This window comes from Sceloporus occidentalis, unplaced genomic scaffold (assembly GCF_023333645.1).
Source record: "Sceloporus occidentalis isolate IW3139 unplaced genomic scaffold, rSceOcc1.0.p SCAF_27, whole genome shotgun sequence".
NCBI lineage: Eukaryota > Metazoa > Chordata > Lepidosauria > Squamata > Phrynosomatidae > Sceloporus > Sceloporus occidentalis.
This window is the reverse complement of record NW_028317007.1, coordinates 9,217,034-9,226,748: the sequence shown is the minus strand read 5'-3', so window position 1 is coordinate 9,226,748 and position 9,715 is coordinate 9,217,034.

Here is a 9,715-nt window from a genome sequence, read left to right as displayed (position 1 = left end):
ATATATATATATATATATATATATATATATATATATAGAGTTAGCTTTTATTAATATAAGTAATACAGACATGCCTTTATGGGAACTATTCTGGTTTGCTTCCAAGTATCATTATTATTATTTATTAGTAGCACTGTACAATGGGGTATATTACCAACCTCCAAGGCAATATTTTGTGTGGCTAAAAGGAATGATGCTTTGCTCTACCCTATCCCTACCCAGACTGTTAGCTAGCCCTGCTCTCTAAACTGATTCTAAAAAGAGCTCTGCTTCTGCTTTTCCAGACTTGTAGGTTAATATCGTGGCTCAATTTTACATTCTTGGGATACTTTAAAATTGTAATTGATTTGGGAACGTGGTTACATTTAAGTGACCTGTTTATTTTATTACAAAGCTGCAGACTAAAATGGAATTCATAGAGACTCAAAACCAGCAGAGGTCCTTTATGGTCTAGTCCAGGGGCGTCCAACCTGCGGCCCTCCAGCTGCTGCGGGACTACATCTCCCATCCTCCTCAGCCAGCCCCTTAGCTGAAAGGGCATTATGGGAGATGTAGTCCTGCAGCAGCTGGAGGGCCGCAGGTTGGACGCACCTGGTCTAGTCCAACAAGTCTGTGTGCACGGTGGCCCTTCTACCACCCAACTGGGGGCAGATTGTCCTATTGGGTGATCAGGCTCCCCAATGTCCCTCTGCTTAATTGGCCTTTTACATAGGAGATCTCTGATGTCCCCAACAGGCCCATCTATACCATGGAGGACTGTAGCCACCGCAGCGTCCAAGCATGCTGTTCCCAGGTGCTGTGTATTTCATCCTGTCACTGAATAAGATGGACACTGTTCAAGGAGGAGTCTGTGGGTGCTACCCTGGATCAGACCTAAGTTAGCGCCAAAGATAAATACGTCCCTAAGAACCAGGGCCTTCTTTAAGATAATTGGAACCATCGGCAATCCTCTGTTGTAGAGCTCTATGTATATAGTTTATGAATTTTGCCGCTCAGATGCATTTAAACACACAAAATGGGCAACTCAGAAAGCAGGAATATCTTCTTCTGCCTCTAGGACACATAACATGGCATATGAACTCCAGACAATATCCAAACAGAAAGAGACCAGGAAACAAACCACCTGGGGCAGAAGAATCTATTAAGAATGGGCCAGGTGAAGGTGCTACTGAGCATATCTGTGCTCTGGGCAGTTGGCCTTTTTCACCCTATGGTAAAGGTGGCATTGGATTGTGCTTCATACACGGGGGCCCACATTTATTCTAAACACCTCAATGATAAATGGAAAATAATAAAGTAATAACATTAACAGTAGCTATTTTCAGATGTTGAGTTCTACTGAAGAGTAACTTCCGGTAGTTTGATAGCAACATATATATAAATACATACACACATTTTTTTCTTAGGACATGGTAGATTATTTATAAATGCCTAGTTTATGGAAAACTGTGCATTGCATCGCTATATAAATCCACCACAAAAAAAATTCACCACAAATATCTTATCATTCAGAAGCATTGAATGATGTACAGCCATTAGTGATCCTTGTTGGTTTTTTGACCGAATTGTAAATTAAAAATTAAAAGACAAATGCCCCCTTAAATTAAAAATCATGTTTGAGACTGACTCTCGAAAACCAAGACTGAATTATCATTACACTACATAAGATTACACATACCCACGTACACTCAAATATATATATATATATATATATATATATATATATATATATATATACACCTGACCATTATAATTTAAACATCCAAATTTGTAGATTTTGTCTTTCCATATTTTTACCATTTGATGCTTATACATTTTCATCCACCAGGTGGCGCAACCCCCGAAACTGGAGTGATTGAAACAGTTCAATGTGGGTAGATGGGTAGAGAGAAAAAGTAATTAATTAAAGGCACAATATAATATTCTAGACAGCTTCACAAAAAAATATGCATATTAAAGTACTTGAACCCCTTCAGTCCCAGGGGTTTTTGGTACCTCAAGACCCGGAGCAATTTTGCCATTTTTGCCGTATTTCGGTTCAGCAACTATTCTGCTTACCTGTGAATAGTGTACCCATGTAAACTATATATTGTTTTTTTCAAGGAGAGACAGTGCTTTCTTTTGATACCATAGTTAGATAATTAGCTGAAAATGTATGATGAGAAATTTAGTAGAAACTAGCGAAAATTTGAAAAAAAAAATTAAATTTTTTATGTATTTTCCCCTCTGAATCCTCACAAAATTAGGTAAAGTGATGGAAAATCCCCTCCAAATGTATCAATTCAGGTGTCCTGATTTCAGAATTACCTCATGTATATAGAATTTCCATACTTCCCCAGCACTACTACACTTCAACATACTATAAAGTGTACATTATTCTTTACAAAGAATTAGGTATGATGGGATTGCGACTCTATTTTTAAACAAATAAACCAAAAATACCCACAAAAGTATATATTTCTGTGAAGCAGACAAACCAGACTATTCTATCAGGGGTATTTGGGCACTCTTTGTGCAGCTATCTGGCCACCAATCACTGTCAAAGTTACTACAAAGTTCCAAACAGCCTCTGGAAGCAACATCAACAAAAGCGCTTTGTGTCAAGAGTTTCGTGGAAGGATAATGGTCTGTGCTTTTTTTTTTTTGAGAAGTATTTTATTTTATTTTAATGTAAAACAGAAAAACAAGGCAGGATTTCCAAGGCAGCTGTGACCAGAAGCATAACAAGGTTGACATGACATGAGTACATCAAATCGGATGACAAGAATGGTGAACAATCATGTGTCATATGACGAAAACAGGCATAGCTCGCACTGTGACAACCACGTAGTGGGGAAATACGAGATACATAAATATCGATTGCATAATACAGAACGGAGACGAGAAGACCAATAGAATGCTGGTCGCATCCGGTACCGTCACAGAGCATAACACAACAATGGAAATCCGCGTATACAGAGAGAAGGAAAAGGAGAAAGAGGGATAGAGAAAGAGAAGGGAAGAAGAAAGAGGGGGGGAATGACGACTCTTACAGCCAAGATATAGCGACGTGAAGCGACATATTTTTCTCCAGCCGGGGATCCCACGTGAGGTAGAAGAGATGTGACGTGTCATGTAAATATGCGGTAATTTTTTCTAACTTGAGGATGTCCCAAATTTTTGCTTCAATAAAAGGGATGGCGGGGGTGCCCGACTTCCAAATCTTAGCGATAGCCAGACGGACCGCCGTACAAATTCGAAAGATTAAACGGTGAGCCGGTTTGGTCAGAGTGTCCAGTGGGTAGTTTCTGCAGAGAAGGGCTGTCCAGGGGTCAGGATGCAGGCGTACACCAAGGGCTGCACTCAAGCTGTCGAAGAAGTAGGACCAAAGAGACGCAACCTGAGGGCAGGTCCACCACGTGTACAGAAAGGTCCCCTCCTCGTCGCAACCCCTGAAGCATAGAGGTGAATGTGACGGGAACATACGATGGAGTCTAGATGGCGTAAGGTGCCAACGCGAAATAACTTTATAGGAGTTCCCCTGAACCAGTGTGCACGCGGTAACTTCCCAGACGTTTTCGTATATCTCTCCCCAGTCTGCACACTCAAGGGATTGTCCCAGGTCTGTCTCCCAGCGCTGTTCGAACAGAGGCGAGGATGGAAACTTGACCCCCAACATGTGGTTGTACAGATGAGAAATCGCACCTTGCGGTTTGTGTGGGAGTCGGGTGGCCTGTTCATAAAACGTCGGGACATGATCCGGGTGACGCTTCTGAAAGAGACGGACGAAATGTGAGAGCTGATGAAACCGGAAAATTTCTGTTGCCGGGAGTTCATAGCGAGAAATGTGGTGTTGATAGGAGCAGGGTTTATCGTTCAGGAGCATATCCCCAACAGTGACAACACCTTTCGTGATCCACCAGTGGAATGGGCGGACGTGACACCCAGCGGGAAGTCGCGATTCTGAAAGAGTGGCGTCAACCGGGAGCCCTGGCTGGTAAGTCGAAATCTAGGTCTGTGCTTTTTTAAGGGGTAGGACCCCTTGGTTCCAGTAAAGGGTAAAGTCAATGCTAAAGCAAATAGACATTTAAGACAATCCTATTCTTCCAACTTTGTGAGGGGGAGGCCCTTTTCTATTCCAGCATGACTGTTCTCCAGTGCACAAAGCAAGGCCTGTAAAAACATGGTTGGATGAGGTTGGTGTGGAAGAACTTGACTGTCCCGCACGGAGCCCTGACCTCAACCCCATCAAACACTTTTGGGCTGAACTGGAACGTAGATTGCGAGCCAGGCCTTCTCGTCCAACATCAGTGCCTGACCTCACCAAGTCCTGGTTGGTGTAATGGACAATACCTTTGTCCTTTTTGTTTGCATTTGATGCTCTGACCAGGCTTTTGGGTTTAGAACCTTCATCACATGTGATCCATTAATGGTGTCCAACGAAACCTATATATTGCAGGAGTGTCTCTGAATATGTAAAATAGGAAGGCCTTTTGGCCCCTAGTAAGTAATATAATTAAAGAGATTTAGCTCCATGTAAGCAACAATATTTAGTGTTAGGAGCCACCTATATTGGAGTACTAAGCATAATATGGCCACATAATGTGACTAAATCTCCAATTTTGATATCCTGGAAAGATATTTTTAGGTAGCCTTAAAAACTAAACTATAGTTTTGAGAGGTTTTAACCTAAAGATAAAACACTCTCCCGAATTTGTAGTCACTTCAGAGGACAAAACTTTTTTAGGACCAGAGATCAGTGAGAGGAAAAGTAAAAGGTTTTGTGTGACTTAATCTATTTCAATCTGCATATTTTATTGAAAAGGATTAATCACACTAAATTGTGGCTTCAGGCGTCCCGTGTATGATGAGTTTTTTAGTGTACTGATGTACTTCCAATCCATCACATAAGATTCTATCCCATATTATCTGCCGAGCACTGATGTCATCTTTATCCAGTACACATGAATGCAAATGAGTTAAGATTCTGTCTATTTTAATCCTTAACACCAGGCCCATGACGCTCTTAATCCGGCTCCGCCTCATGGACAAAATGTGAGAAATAACGTATATATCATATAATCGTTTCATAAACACATACCAAATACACTGCATATATAGTTTGAAGAAAATAGGCTTATAAAATTGTTTTTTACCATTTGCCAATTTAAAAAAAAAATTCAAATTTTCAATTTAAAAATCTGGTCACCTCAATGTATGTATGTATGTATGTATATAAACATAAGATAGTTTTGTTAAGTGTTGATATTATGTTTCCTGAGTGTTAAAAGAAAAGTTAAAATATTTTTACATTTGCATTAATCATGGCAACCTGTAATATTACAAATAATAAAACATGTACTGAACTCATACACGTTTATGTACTTTATTGTGATGAGCTACTTAGAATGCTTTATTGTTCATTCCAAACAGCATGTGCTTGAGCTATTAAAATCCTTTCTTCTTTAATTCACTATATATAGAATATATACATACAAAACTCGTACAATCATCTAACACCTGCTGCAGGGAAGCACTTTGTGATTTAGAGTAGACCATCAACAAATGTAACCAGCATTAAGTATATTTACCTAATTCATCAACATGAAGTAGTGTGGCATTAATGGTCTAGGTTTATTTCCAAGCTGCAACGCCTGCTAAAATCAGATCCTGATGTACGCTTGTCCATATTGTTCTAGATAGATTAACATAAATGTAGATCTATGCATCCCATAAAATCCCGGTGCGGATGTGCCAGCAGCGGAGGTTGTTTACGCGCGCGTCGCCGCAGCCGGTGGAAAGTGCTGGCAGGGGAGGCTGTCTCAGCGTATCGGAGAGTAGCATGCAGGTCCCCTGCACCGCTGTGGGGGATCTGTATCCTAACCCCGCTGCCTGCCCGGTGCCCGGAACTGCATGTCCCGGGCGTCGGGCGCTAGACCGCGAATATAGGCCGCACCCCCACTTTAAAGACTTTTAAAGTAGGGGGAAAAAGTGCGGCCTATATTCGAGCCAATACGGTATGTGCTTTAATGTATATTCTTCTGGCTGACTGCTCACAGCTCTACTGATCAAGGTTTATAGACTAACCGTTAGGATATGGTGGCATATTTTTGAAAGGACTCATAGCATTTCAACATTTTTTATAACTTTTTCAGATTTTCTGTAAATCCATCGGTTTCATTTAGTCTATGGATGAAAGAAAGTATGGACCACATGCATAGAAAGGAATTTATCTGCAAAGTGTTACTTTTTGAGGAACCAGAAGAAACAGTCAATTGACTTGTTTCTTATCATTATTATTATCTTTTATTTATATAGCGCAAACAATTAAATGCAGCACTTAATAAAATACATAAATTCAAGGGGTATAACAAAACTGGAATTGACAAAGACAAACCGATACATTAGGTGGAGAGAGCCCTGTTCGCAAGCTTACAGTTATGTCACATTTTTAATTTTCTTCCAGAAATGTTCTTTTGACCTTGGTCACAGGGCCGGCCGCGGTCAGGGCCGGACTGGCCCACCGGTATACCGGGAAATTTCCCGGTGGGCTGCCCCCGGCGCCTAATGAAGTTAAAGGGGCCGGTGTGCACACACCGTGCCGCCGCAATGGCAGTGCCTCAGCACTTCGTCCCACGTCCTCACCAGACACCGGAAGCAGTGGTAAGTCAGGGTGTGTGTGTGTGTGTTATATGGGGGCTTAAGGCTTTTCTGGAGGCAGAGTGCCTCATGATTTGCCTTTTAACCCCCTTTATGCCACTCTGCCTCTAGAAATGCCTTTTATACCCCCCTATATGCCACTCTGCCTCCAGAAATCCAGGGTGGCATATAGGGGTATAAGGCATTTCTGGAGGCAGAGTGTCATATAGGGGGTTAAAAGGCAAATCATGAGGCACTCTGCAGTCACTATGGGGAGGAGTGGGATATAAGTGGGTGTGGAAAAGGGTAGGGGCTTGTGGGGGTGAAGCCAGGGGCGGCAAAATTATGTTTTGCCTAGGGTGGCAAAAATCCTTGCACCAGCCCTGCTTGGTCATTACATACTTTAGCAATAGGCAGAAAGCAAGAGATTTACTTAAAAAAACACAGATATGTGTATCAAATGTGTGTTATATTTTTTTGTGGGTGGACTGGTGGTCTTTGGCTCCATCATCTTTTTAAAGTGCTCCATAGCAGTATAAAGATTTAGACTTTGTTGGGAACATTCCCCATCTGCCCAGCTCAACAAATATCTTACAGGAGGCATCTTTGCACAAATAGAGCCCTTTGCATAAATGTCCAGGGTGTGTTAGATTAGATAGATCAAAACTCAAAATTGGTGGCCATAGTAAGAATATAGTTGTATTGTAATATTGTTGATATATTATTTTAAAATCAACTGTCAGATGCACAAAATATTTTTACTCTTTTGCATTAAACCTGCTAAACCATTTTTAATTTTAAATACATGCATGTCATATGTTGTTTATTGTAGTTTTTTTATGTTGCTCAAACAATACTTCTAAACAATTCTAGACCCTATGTACTGATCTGAGGTACCTAGTATCCAGAGCCGGCCTTAGGCGTTGTGGCGCCCTGTGCGGACTACTCCTCTGGCGCCCCCCCTCACTACCCCCCCTCTCTGCCCCTTCAAACTACCGCCCCTCAAAATACCCCTCCCCTCTGCCCCTTCAAACTACCCCCCCCTGCCCATTCAAACTACACCCCCCTGTCCCTTCAAACTACACCCCCCCTCTGCCCCTTCAAACTACACCCCCCTCTGCCCCTTCAAACTACACCCCCCCTCTGCCCCTTCAAACTACACCCCCCCTCTGCCCCTTCAAACTACACCCCCCCTCTGCCCCGTCAAACTACACCCCCCCTCTGCCCCTTCAAACTACACCCCCCCTCTGCCCCTTCAAACTACACCCCCCCCACTTACCTTGTTGCCGGAGTCCTGCGGTGAGAGCGGGAGGCATCCGACTTCTCGCTCTGTCGCGGTGCCAGCATTTCATGTTGAGAGCCGGAATAGTCCGGCGCTCAACATGAGATGCCGGCACAGCGACGGAGTCGCGGAGAGTAAGGGGCGCCGAGCGGTTCCCGAGAACTTCATGAGCAACCGCTCGGCGCACCTGACCGGGACTTAGATTTAAGCATCGTTTTTTTTTTTTTAAACTTTATTTAACATGAATGATGTTAAATAAAGTTTTAAAAAAAAACAAAAAAAAAACCCGATGCTTTAATCCAAGTCCCGGTCAGGCACCCCTGCAACCATGGCGCCCTGTGCGGTCGCACAGGTCGCACACCCCTAAGGCCGGCCCTGCTAGTATCTGATGATAAAACTCATCACATGGTCTGCTCAGGCCCACATTGATAATTCACTTTGGTTCATGTGACCATGAACATAAATATAATGAACCTAAAAGCAAACATCAATCTTCTGGAAGTACTGCTTTCAGCCATGTCGAGTGACATACAGTCATGTCAAACTGTTATAGATATCCATGCAACCATCTTGGTATTGAGAACAGTAAGAAAGAACAAAGAAGACTGTTTAGGGCTTATTTTGCATCCCACTCCAGTCCTGAATATAATTCCACTTGGTTGTTTTCCACTAAGCACTAGAAAAGGATGACCCAAAAGAAGACCTACTAGAATAATAGAACATGCAGAAATAATTTAACATATAACGTTCACAGTAAATAACATAATAAAGCTAATTTCCCGTTTTGTCTTAAGTGTAACCAGATGTTACAAAACTTGCACTTGTCCATTAGGCATTCTTTAAGAAAAAGTTAATTTAAAACATTTCCCTTTTTTGTGTTCTTTATCCCCAGACTCCAGCTCCATAACTGCTTATAAAAAGATGCAGAAAATACTGTGGCATATATATATATATATATATATACACACACACCAATCAGCCATAACATTATGACCACTAACAGGTGAAGTTAATAACACTGATAATCTCGTTATCATGGCACCTGGGTGGGATATATTAGGCAGCAAGTGAACATTTCGTCCTCAAAGTTGATGTGCTAGAAGCAGGAAAAAATGAGCAAGCGTAAGGATCTGAGGGACTTTGACAATGGCCAAATTGTGATGGGTAGATGACTGGGTCAGAGCATCTCCAAAACCCCAGCTCTTGTGTGGCGTTCCCGTTCTGCAGTGGTCAGTACCTATCAAAAGTGGGCCAAGAAAGGAAAAGCAGTGAACCGTGTAGTCAAATCCAACAGACTAGATACTGTAGCTCAAATTCCTAAAAAGTTACCGCATTTGCTCGATTATAAGACGACCCCCCAAAATCTTAATATTAATTTAAGAAAAAAAGAAAAAGCCTGATTATAAGATGACCCTATAGGAAAAAAGTTTTACTAGTAAATATTAATTCATGTAAACTATTTTTTCATATTTAATAAAAGCTATGATTGAGAAAAATATTTTTTATTTCCTTTTATTTACCAACCTGCCCCCCACTCTGCCCTCAAAAATGCCTTATACCCCCCTATATGCCACTCTGCCCCGTGATATGCTTTTTAACCCTCTATATGCCACTCTGCCTCCAGAAATGCCTTATACCCTCCTATATGCCATTGTGGCCTGGTCTGATGTATCACGTTTTCTTTTCCACATGTGGATGGACAGGTGCATGTGCGCTGCTCACCCGGAGAACACATGGCACCAGGATTCACTATGGGAAGAAGGCAAGCAGGCAGAGGTGATGCTTTGGGCAATGTTCTGCTGGGAAACTCTTGGG